Raw genomic sequence first — 12,027 nt, 5'->3', positions numbered from 1 at the left:
TTTGAAAAATTTAGCAAGAATAAATTGGATGGAACAATGATTAGTAACAACCCATCAAACTTATCATTCAATCAAACCTATTAACGAATTCACTGAGGCTAGGTGATCCTCTTTCCTTAAAGCATTTGCATCCCATACACAGGTGCTAATATGAAGATGGATGAATGCTTACCAAGATACAACAGTAGATTTGAAGATAACCAGCACTAGAATATCTTCAAACTGGCGAATGCAAGAATCATAACAGCAACTCTCGACACAAGACAATATTTCTAGTTTTTCTCTGTAATATTATGCTTTCTTCTTCTGTGTTCAAATGGGAGAACAAATTGGTTTATATCCTGTTTAAAACAGTGCGACGGTTAGGCTGCATTTGATCTTGACCGATGTTCAGTTAAAATAACTGCTCCTTTTTGCGCCTGTTCCATAAGGTTTGCACCTGTTTCCGTAAGGTTGTAAACCTTTCAAACAGCAGCCAACCATTCGCTTCACAAACTAAACCTCTTTGTTTAGTTAACCCAATTTCCATTCACTATGGAACCAAGCTTGAGTGTCCAACTCAATGCCATATTTATAACAGGACCACCGAGGACAATTTTATCCGGGAACAAAATGGAGTTGGAAAATGAAATAGGACATGCAAGCTGAAAATGAACGGGGTTCTCAGTACGAGCAACCAACTGAACATCTAGTAGAGCAACCAACTGACAGTAGACATTGCCAACTCCTGTTAGGCACGCAGAAAATCCAAATATGCGAAACCAACTTTTAGATTTCTCTCGTTGATCGCTCAAAACCAAAGCAGGAGTAAAGAAATTTGTCTCGTTATTAATAATTTCAGAATTTTCCCTTATTGATATGCTTGAATCCTTGAATTACAGAAGTAACATTAACAAAACCTCGAATTTCATTGCTTCTTGCAATTGGGCAGGGCCAGGCCTATATTTATTTCACCAGCAACGTCCAATTACGCGTAAGAGTACTGCCTAGAACAACCAAGTGAATTCGGGTGCAACTTGAGTAAGTAGACATAAAGTAACACCAAAGTCTCAGTTAACAAACAATAGATTATTTTCCCTTTCCCAAAACATCATCCCGGTGTTTTTAGCTTATCAGTTATCACATTAGCAAATTAACAGGTTTCATTAGTAGTAAACTCCAAAAATTCGAAAAATCGTATCGGAAGTTGTTATTGATTATATATACAATTCTCTAACAAGAAAATCAAATTAAGATTTGATTACTGATATTACGAAGGTACTCAAATCTGAAAATGCCGGGGTCTAACAACCACACCCAACAATTCATTTGGAAATCTGAGAGGACTTACTCTAATATACTTTCTAGAGAATCAACTAGACAGTCAGACTCAATCTAGAGAAAAGTATATAGAAGATTTTAATATCTCTAACTCTTAATTCAATCCGCAATCAACAAATAGAAATCTACGAGCCCAATTGAATATAAGAGGAGTAAACTTGAACGGTACCAAAGACCAATGTTCAAGGATCAATCAATCTCAATCAACAACCAAAGGTTGGATTTCCTAATTGATCGATACAAGGCACAAGTTGTGATATTTCAATTATATAACAAAATATAATGCGGAAAAGAAATAACACAAACACCAGAATTTTGTTAACGAGGAAACCGCAAATGCAGAAAAACCCCGAGACCTAGTCCAGATTGAACACCATACTGTATTAAGCCGCTACAGACACTAGCCTACTACCAATGAACTTCGGACTGGACTGTAGTTGAACCCTAATCAATCTCACACTGATTCAAGGTACAGTTGTGCTCCTTACGTCTCTGATCCCAGCAGGATACTACGCACTTGATTCCCTAAGTTGATCTCACCCACAACTAAGAGTTGCTATGACCCAAAGTCGAAGACTTGATAAACAAATCTGTCTCACACAGAAAAGTCTATAGGATTGACTAAATCTAGTCTCCCACAGAAATACCCAAGAGTTTTTGTTCCGTCTTTTGATAAATCAAGGTGAACAGGAACCAATTGATAAACCAGACTTATATTCCCGAAGAACATCTCAGTATTATCAATCACCTCAGAATAATCTAAATCGTATGATGGCGAAACTAGATATTATTGAATCACAAACGATGAGACGAAGATGTTTGTGATCACGTTTTATCTTGCATATCGGAGAAATTAATCTCGAGTCAATTATTTTAATTGTACTCAACACGATAGAATCGGGCAAGATCAGAACACGCAACTACAAGAGAAATAGTTGGGTCTGGCTTCACAATCCCAATGAAGTCTTTCAAGTCGTTAACCTACAAGGTTTAGGAAAACCTAAGGTTAAAGGAGAATCAACTCTAGCTTATGCAACTAGTAACACACAGGAGGTGTGGGGATTAAGTTTCCCAGTTGCTAGAGTTCTCCTTTATATAGTTTTCAAATCAGGGTTTGCAATCTAAGTTACCTTGGTAACAAAGCATTCATTATTCACCGTTAGATGAAAAACCTGATTCAACCAAGCTAATATCTTTCAACCGTTAGATTGAACTTATATTGTTACACACAAATGAAATGTATCATCATTTAGGTTTATGAACCGTACCCAAACGTGTACACCATGTTGGTTCAACAATAGTTAACCGAAGTTATCCATATGATAACTCTCATTTCAACCATATTCATCTTAACCATAACTAGTTCAAATGACTCAAATGAAACTAGTTAAAGAGTTGTTCAATTGTTATATTCTCATAGAAGTACACAAGAACACAATCGAAACAAAATCGGTTTGATTCGATCGAATCAATTCATGAACATTATAGCCACGGTTTGCAAAGATTACATTCCTTATAATATAAATGTTTAAGTTCATGTACACAACCGATTTTATAAAGTAACCCACTCAAGTACGCAAACGGGTACGCATACTTGAGTAGCCGGAATTGAGTTTGGTTACGCCAGTATGCGTGCGAGTGCGCATACTACAACACTTTCCAAACTCTGGCAGATTTTCATGGACATGAACTTTCCGCCGGTATGCGTACGGGTAAGCAACCACCAGTACATGTACGGGTACGCATACTTCAGGCTCCTGGTTTCGGACTTGCACGATAATGTGATTTACACACTATGTTTATATCCAAACATGGATACATGATTCTAAACTCTTTATTTCAATCATTGAAACTTTTTTAGAGGGTGTTATATAGTTGTTATTCACAAAATATTTATGATCAAAACAATTTTCAAGTTATTGAAATTATCATAGTGAAACATTACAAGACTTCACCAAACGATTGTATCACACAAACCATGTGGGATGTTACTTGGCAATTTTCATATGATCTTATTCAGATTTTCGTCACGGATGTAAGATGAACTTGGACGAAGCGAAATCTTGCCAATACATATTCCGAGGAATATATAAGCGAGTTAAACTCGGATCGAAATCTCAAATGTGTATAATAGAAAACTATATCGTAACACGACTTATGTCTCAATATAGGAGATAGAGTAGAAATAGACTTTCCAAGTAATAGATAAGTTTCAATCTCCACATACCTTTTGTCGATGAAGTTCCACAAGCTCCCCTTATTAGTTCTTCGTCTTCAAATGATGAACATCGTGAAGTCTAAAGCTCAACTATACGATCTATGTCCTAGTCCGAGACATCTAAGTAGGCTAGAAATCAAGACTTATGGTTTTGATCACTAAAATTGACAAACATGCTTGAGATAGCAATGCATGCGAGTTCGACCGAGCAATGCTCTAACAATCTCCCTCTTTGTCAATTTTAGTGACAAAACTATCAATACATATGGATTACAAAATAAATAAAAACTTTGTAGCTTATCATCCAAATGCTTGATCTCCTTGGCATCTTCAACGCTACTCGAAATCTTCGTCACTTCCAAGTACTCCATGATTCTTAACGTGATCAACTCACCATCATAGTTGTTGAAGATCCGTAGCGATAACAATTAGAAAACAAGAGTTCTCGATCATTGTTATACAGTGTCATAGTATTATTACACAACATCAAAGTTCAATTGCATCACAAATTTGATAACAATACTATGGTGATATGTATTACTCCCCCTTTAGTCACTACATCATATCAATATGAAAACCACTCCCCCTTACATAATGATCCGTAAACCATATGTATTTGTAGTATGAAACTACACATGAATTCTCCCCCTTTTTGTCAATAAAAATTGGCAAAGGTACGAAAACTAGTGGGACCCTCATAAAATTTCCATAGAGATTCTTCATCACTAAAAGAGAAAAACATACCAACAAATTTAGATGCAATCATAAAGCCGAAGATAAATGCATTCATCAAGGAGTATGTAAAGATACAAGATAACCCCTATAATATTCCACAGCCGCACTCTCCACAAAGATATGGCGATTAAGCACAAGTTCAAAAATGAACTCCCCCCCATGAAATATCATTCCCGAAAGAACAACAAAGGCGGCCTTGCTTTTACAAGAAAAGAAGGATTTCTTTGGATATAACCAAATCACATGAGAACATGAATTTGTATCCAAAAATCTCAATTGAATCAACCACAAAAATGATCTAATTCAATTGGTCATGCTCGACATAAGAAACTTATGGAGCAACACAGTAAATACCAAAGATGTGGATCTAGGGAAGATCAATACTGCGGAATAAACAAGAATTCACTCTATTTTCCGTCACTATTTGCACGATAACATACAATATAAAATTCTCGTAAACAAAAGTTCATCCTTTCTTCCATCAATATTTGCATATTGACATAAAAGGCTTAACTTTTGTTTGTCAAAAATTCATTATATCTTTTATCGATGCATGACAATCGACACATTAAAGACTTAACTTTTGACCTCAATTCATTTGTACTTCTTATGACTTCTCATATTTAGCAATTTTAATTGAAAGATAAAATCATTCAAGGCTAAAATACCACAAAATATATTACACAACAATTGTCAATCACAAGAAGTTTTAACAAATAAAGTAAGTAATAGAGTCACTAGAGCAGAGATCAATTGTTAGAGCATTGCTTGGTCAAACTCGCAAGCGTTGCTATCTCAAGCTTGTTATCATCTTTAGTTGCCAAAACTATAAGTCTTCATTTCTAGTCTACTTATAGCTAAGTCTCAGACTAGGATAGAAAGTGTAGTTGAGCTCTAGACTCCATGTCGATCATCATACACAGACGAAAAACTACTCAAGGAACTGGTGGAACTTCATCGACTAAAAGGTATGTGGAGACTTGAACTTATCTATCAATCAAAAGTCTATCTACTCTATCTCCTATCTTGAGACAAAAGTCGTATTGCTATATAGACTTTGATTATACACATTTGTTATTTCGAGCCGAGTTTATCTCGCTTATCTATTTCTCGTAATATGTGTTGGTAAGATTTCAGTGTGGCCAAGTTCATCTTTACAAGTGATGAAAGTCATATTAAGTTTCAATTACTTGAAAATTGCTTTAACGAAAAATGGTTTGTGAATAACAACTATATAACGTTCTCTAAGAATGTTTCAATGATTGAAATGGGAGTTTAGAATATATAACCATGGTTGGATATAAACATTATGTGGTAACTCATACGTGTGTAAGTCCTTATTCCTTGAAGAAAAGTATGCGTACTTTGCTGTTCAGGAAAACCGGAACTAAAGTTTGCGTACCAGTACGCACACTGTCGGAAGTTCACATCCCGTGAATTTCTGCTGGAGTTTGTGAACTGAAAACAAACTTATTCCGGGTACTTAAGTCCGCGTACCAGTATGCGTACTTAAGTTGGTTATTTTCTAAAAACGATTACTCGTGAACTTAAACTTATATACTAAGGAATGCATATTAGCAAACCGTGGCTATAAAGTTCATGAATCGATTCGAGTGAATCAAATCATTTTTTCTTCGATTGTGTCTTGTATACTTCTATAAGATCTAAGCAATTGAACAACTCTCTAACTAGTTCATTTGAGTCATTTGAACTAGTTGTGGTAAAGAGGAATATCGTTGATATGAAAGTGCTCATATGGCTAACCATTTAGTTAACTATTGTTGAACCAACTAGATGTACATGTTTGGGTACAGTTACACAAACCTAAATAAACTTGCATTTCATTTATGTGTAACAATCTAAGTTTCGATCTAACTATTGAAAGATATTAGCTTGAATCTAATCAAGTTTTCATCTAACGGTGAATATTGAATGCTTTGTTACTAAGCTAACATTGATTGCAAATCCTGATTTGAAAGACTATATAAAGGAGAACTCTAGCAACTGGGAAACCTAATCCCCAAACCTCATGTGTGATACTAGTTGTATTAGCTAGATTTCAATCCTTAGGTTTTATCGAGACCCTGTAGGTTAACGACTCGAAGAATTCAACGGGATTGTGAAGCCAAACCGATACTATGCAAGATATAAAAGAAGTCACAAACATCTTCGTCTCATCGTTTGTGATTCCACAATATCTTCTTTCTCTATTCGATTAAGATTATTGTGAGGTGATTGATAATTTTAGGTTGTTCTTCGGGAATTTAAGTCCGGGTTATCAATTGGTTCATGTTCACCTTGATTTATCAAAAGACGGAACAAAAACTCGTACGTATTTTTGTGGGAGATAGATTTATCTATTACCGTATACTTTTCTGTGTGATACAGATTTGTTTATTATTGTCTTCGACTTTGGGTGGTAACAACTCTTAGTTGTGGGTGAGATCAGCTAAGGGAATCAAGTGCGTAGTATCCTGCTGGGATTAGAGACGTAAGGAGCGCAACTGTAACTTGGATCAGTGTGAGATTGATTGGGGTTCAACTACAGTCCATACCAAAGTTAGTTTTTAGTAGGCTAGTGTATGTAGCGGCTTAATACAGTGTGTGTTCAATCTGGACAAGGTCCCGAGGTTTTTCCTGCATTTTCGGTTTCCTCGTTAATAAAACTTCTAGAGTCTGTGTTGTTTCTTTTCCGCATTATATTTTGACATATAATTGAAATATCACAGGTTGTGCGTTGAATCGATCAACTGGAAATCCAACATTGGGTTGTTGATTGAAATTGATTGATCCTTGAACATTGGTCTTTGGTACCGTCAAGTGATTTCTCTTGTATTCAATTAGAATCGCAGATTTCTATTTGCCGGAGTAAGTATTGAATCGATAAAAAGAGATATAACTCTTTGATATACTTTTACTAAGATTGAGTCTGACTGTCTAGTTGATTCTCTTAAAAGTATATTGGAGTTAGTCCATACAGATTGTTAAATATTGGGTGTGGTTGTTAGACCCCCGCTTTTTCAATTGGTATCAGAGCAGGCAAACACATTTAAAGACCTTATAAGTATGTGTTTGTAGCAACCTGACTCTATGGACAAGAGTGTTATCTTTGATAAACGCATCACCAAAAATAAAAGTTATGTCTCGACTATATCTACTAAAGAGAAAGATTATTCAATCTCAAATATAGACGAACCTAGTGTTCAAACAAGACAGATAGACAATGACATGTGTTATTCCGATTACACTTCAAAAGAGTCTATCTCTATTAATGAAAGTGAAACAGCTGAAGAGAGTAAAATGATTCTAAATCTTGTTAGAACCCAAGATGATAGATTTAATCGGTTGAAAAACCATGTCAACGTTCTTCTTGGTGTAGTAAAAGACTGGAATTCAAAAAACGGTGAAGTTCAGTCTTCACGTATCCTACTTGAGGCATGCCTTGAAAAGGAAGTTTTGTAAATTGAACATCGCTTGAATAAACTATCGATTCAAGGATGTTTCATAAAGTCCTCTGTACCATCTACTTCTATTGAAACTAAAAAATTTCAGTCTCAAAAGTAAAACCAGAATTCCTTCCTATTGGAAAAGATGTGTTAGTCTCCTCCTCTAATCAAGGATGTTCCACATAACATGGAAGGAAGAAGTCTCCAGACGAAAATGTTAAGACGGTACCTTCTATTCACCCTTATGATCCGAAAGTATGTCTCTTTTATGTTCCAAAAAGGCTTGTTATGCAAAAGAGAAACTCTAGGTTAAATAACAATTTCATTGTTCGACTTCAACATACCTTAGACTTAATCCTCAAATGTGTAACTCACATTCGTATGTCTAAACCAATTTTTTTCAGTACTCACCCTGTGTATTCTACCAGGAAAATCAGTTCTATGAGTTCCTCAGATGCTTGGAAGCATAACAGACATCTCAACAAAAATCGTCTAAGAAGAAATCTGGAATTCTCTTCTAACAAAAAGGGAGATAAGGCTACTTTCGATGTGAACAAAGTATCATAAGAAGGGAGTAAAAATGATGATATAAGAAATAACCTAAAGGAGTTAATTGAAGGTTATAAAGAAATCGTCAACAGGCTGTCAACTTCATCTAGACAAAATTCTTCAGGTAAGAATCGATACTATGAGTCATATTTTGATGACTACTTTTCACATCATAATGATTTTCCTCCAAAATCTCGAAGGAAGAAGGGTAACCGAAAACAATTTTCATTTAATGAGCCAAAGGCTCATACTCGTGTTAATTAATCACAAGGTTGAAATCTCACTTACAAAAATCCTGGTTGAGTGAGAATGGATTAGGTATACTTATTGGCAAAGTGTGTCTGATTGTCTAGCTAATTTCTTATCGTTCTTAGATGGATTATAAGTTGCAAACACTTTTTCATGAGTATTTTTGTTTGTTTGTTCTTTCTTTGTCTTTTGGTTTTTCTTCTGCCCCTTGCCTTCGGTCTTACATTTTTTGTAAGTGCTATGGTGAATGGAATTTTTCGTGCAACAAGGTACTATGCAATCCTTTTTCACAAATAGCCTTTTTGTTTGGGGTTTTGTGGACCCTCTTCTTACGGGTACACGTACGGTTTCTGGGTTCTCTCACAAACCAATTTTGTAAACCTTAAGTCTTTTCGAAATCGTTTATATACCCTTCCTTTTGAGTTGAATTATCTCACTATAAGGCTTCCTATTATCAATGGCTTCTTCTTCTTGCTCTTGGGATACCTGAAGACTTCGTTGATAATGCGGTATATTTCGAACTCGATGAAAAGAATGGAACCTTTATTGCAATTGAAGGATCTTTTCCTCAATCTCCTGATTCCTACTCAGATATTGAGGACGTTGAAGAAATTTCGGCTGAAGTGGTTCTTTACTTTCTCAAAAGCTTTGAGGATGCAAAACAGCAACTTGTTGTTACAATGAAGTTTCTTGATATGGTAAAAACTGAGTTGAAAAAGGTTAATTCTGACCTTTTTCTCATGAAGACACATGTTAAAGAACTTCTCAATAAGGATATCCTCTCTGAATTTATAGAGGATGCCGTCAATCACAAGCCCAAAGACCTCAATGCTCGTGAGGATCCCGAATCTTCTATTTGACTTTAGTTCATGTTCGGTGTTGGCACAGGAGTCTGTGACTTGTTTATTAGCTTGTTGATTTTATTTGTCTAGTAAATCTTCTGATGAGAAGTTTATTTCTTGTTTTGTTTAGAAGAATAACTAGAGTTTGGAATAGCCATTATTGTGATTACACATAGCTATGTCCAATGTTTTCATCTTCATTATTTTTAGGTTTATTTGTTTAAATTCAAAAAAAATGTTTGGAAGATGATTTTTGCAGTATCGATCTTTATAGTTTTATATATTATAATTTTTTATGGGATATGTGTGTTTGCGTCCGTGAACCATGATTGTCCCATACCTTGCCAAAAGTTAAATCTTTCATATATCGATATGCATGTGCTGATAAAAGAATGAATGAACTTTTGACATTACAAAAGTTTTAAGCCTATTGTATGTCATTACACAAATAATGATGGAAGATAGGACGGACTTTTGTTTACGAGGGTTATGTCTATTGTATGTCATTGTGCAAATAGTGATGGAAAATAGAATTAATCCTTGTCTATTCCGCAATATTGATCTTCCCTGATCCATATTTTATGTATATATTGTGCTGCTCCGTAAGTTCTCTTATTTTGAGCAATTCCGATTAAACTAATCATAGGTTTTCTTGTGGTTAATTTGATTGATTATTTTTGTATTCAAATTCATATTCGTATGTGATTTTTTATATCCAAATAAATCCTTCTTTTCTTGTGAAAGTAAGGTCGCTCTTGTTGTTCTTTCCGGAATGACATTTTATGGCGGAGAGTTCTTAATTGAACTTGTGCTTAATTGCCAAATCTTTGTGGGGAGTGCAGCTGTGGAATATTGGGTTATCTTGTATCTTTATAAACTCCTTGATGAAAGAATTTAGCTTCGGCAATATGATTGCATCTAAAAAGTTGATATGTGCTTTCTTTTGGTCATGAAATGTCTCTATGGAAATTTCATTAGGATCCCACTAGTTTTCGTACCTTTGCCAATTTTATTGACAAAAAGGGGGAGAATTAATGTGTAGTTCACACTACAAATACATATGGTTTTCGGATCATTATGTAAGGGGGAGTGGTTTCCATGTGAGATGGATTATTGACTAAGGGGGAGTGATACATATCACCATAGAATTGTTGTCGAAGTTGTGATACAATTGAACTTTGATGCAATATAATAATACTATGAAACTGTGTAACAATGATTGAGAATTCTTGTTTTCTCATTGTTATAGCTACGGATTTTAAACAACGATGATGCTAAACTTACAACCTTTGGAATCATTGGAGTACTTGGAAGTGACGAAGATTTCGAGTAATGTTGAAGAACCAAGAAGATCAGGCATGTGGAAGAGAAGCTATAAAAGTTTATTATTTTGTATTCCATATGTATTGATAGTTTTGTCACTAAAATTGACAAAGGGGGAGATTGTTAGAGCTTTGCTCGGTTGAACTCGCAAGCGTTCCTATCTCAAGCTTGTTGTCAAGTTTAGTTGCCAAAACTATAAGTCTTGATTTCTAATCTACTTATTGCTAAGTCTCGGACTAGGATAGAAAGTGTAGTTGAGCTCTAGACTCCATGGCGATCATCATACAAAGACGAAGAACTACTCAAGGAACTAGTGGAACTTCATCGACTAAAAGGTATGTGGAGACTTGAACTTATCTATCACTCAAAAGTCTATCTACTCTATCTCCTATCTTGAGACAAAAGTCGTATTGCTATATAGACTTTGATTATACACATTAGCTATTTCGAGCCAAGTTTATCTCGCTTATCTATTTCTCGAAATATGTGTTGCGAAGATTTCTCTTTGTCCAAGTTCATCTTTACTAGTGACGAAAGTCATATTAAGTTTCAATTTCTTGAAAATTGCTTTGACGAAAAATGGTATGTGAACAACTATATAACGTCTTCTAAGAATGTTTCAATGATTGAAATGAGAGTTTAGAATATATAACCATGGTTGGATATAAACATTGTGTGTTAACTCATACGTGTGTAAGTCCGTATTCCTTGAAGCAAAGTATGCGTACTTTGCTGCTCAGGAAAACCGAAACTAAAGTCTGCGTACCAGTACGCGCACTGTCGGAAGTTCACATCCCTTGAATTTCTGCTGGAGTTTGTGAACTGAAAACAAACTTATTCCGGGTACTTAAGTCCGCGTACCAGTATACGTACTTAAGTTAGTTATTTTCTAAAATCGATTATTCGTAAACTTAAACTTATATAAACTAAGGAATGCATATTTGAAAACCGTGGATATAAAGTTCATGAATCGATTCGAGTGAATCAAATCGTTTTTGCTTCGATTTTGTCTTGTATACTTCTATAAGATCTAAACAATTGAACAACTCTCTAACTAGTTAATTTGAGTCATTTGAACTAGTTGTGGTAAAGAAGAATATGGTTGATATGAAAGTGCTCATATGGATAACCATTTGGTTAACTACTGTTGAACCAACTAGATGTACATGTTTGGGTACAGTTACACAAACCTAAATAAACGTGCATTTCATTTGTGTGTAACAAGCTAAGTTTCGATCTAACGGTTGAAAGACATTTGCTTGAATCTGATCAGGTTTTCATCTAACGGTGAATATTGAATGCTTTGTTACTAAGCTAACATTGATTGCAAACCCTGATTTGAAAG

Source organism: Papaver somniferum, chromosome 4 (assembly GCF_003573695.1).
Source record: "Papaver somniferum cultivar HN1 chromosome 4, ASM357369v1, whole genome shotgun sequence".
Lineage (NCBI taxonomy): Eukaryota > Viridiplantae > Streptophyta > Magnoliopsida > Ranunculales > Papaveraceae > Papaver > Papaver somniferum.
Note: the sequence above shows the minus strand (reverse complement) of the source record.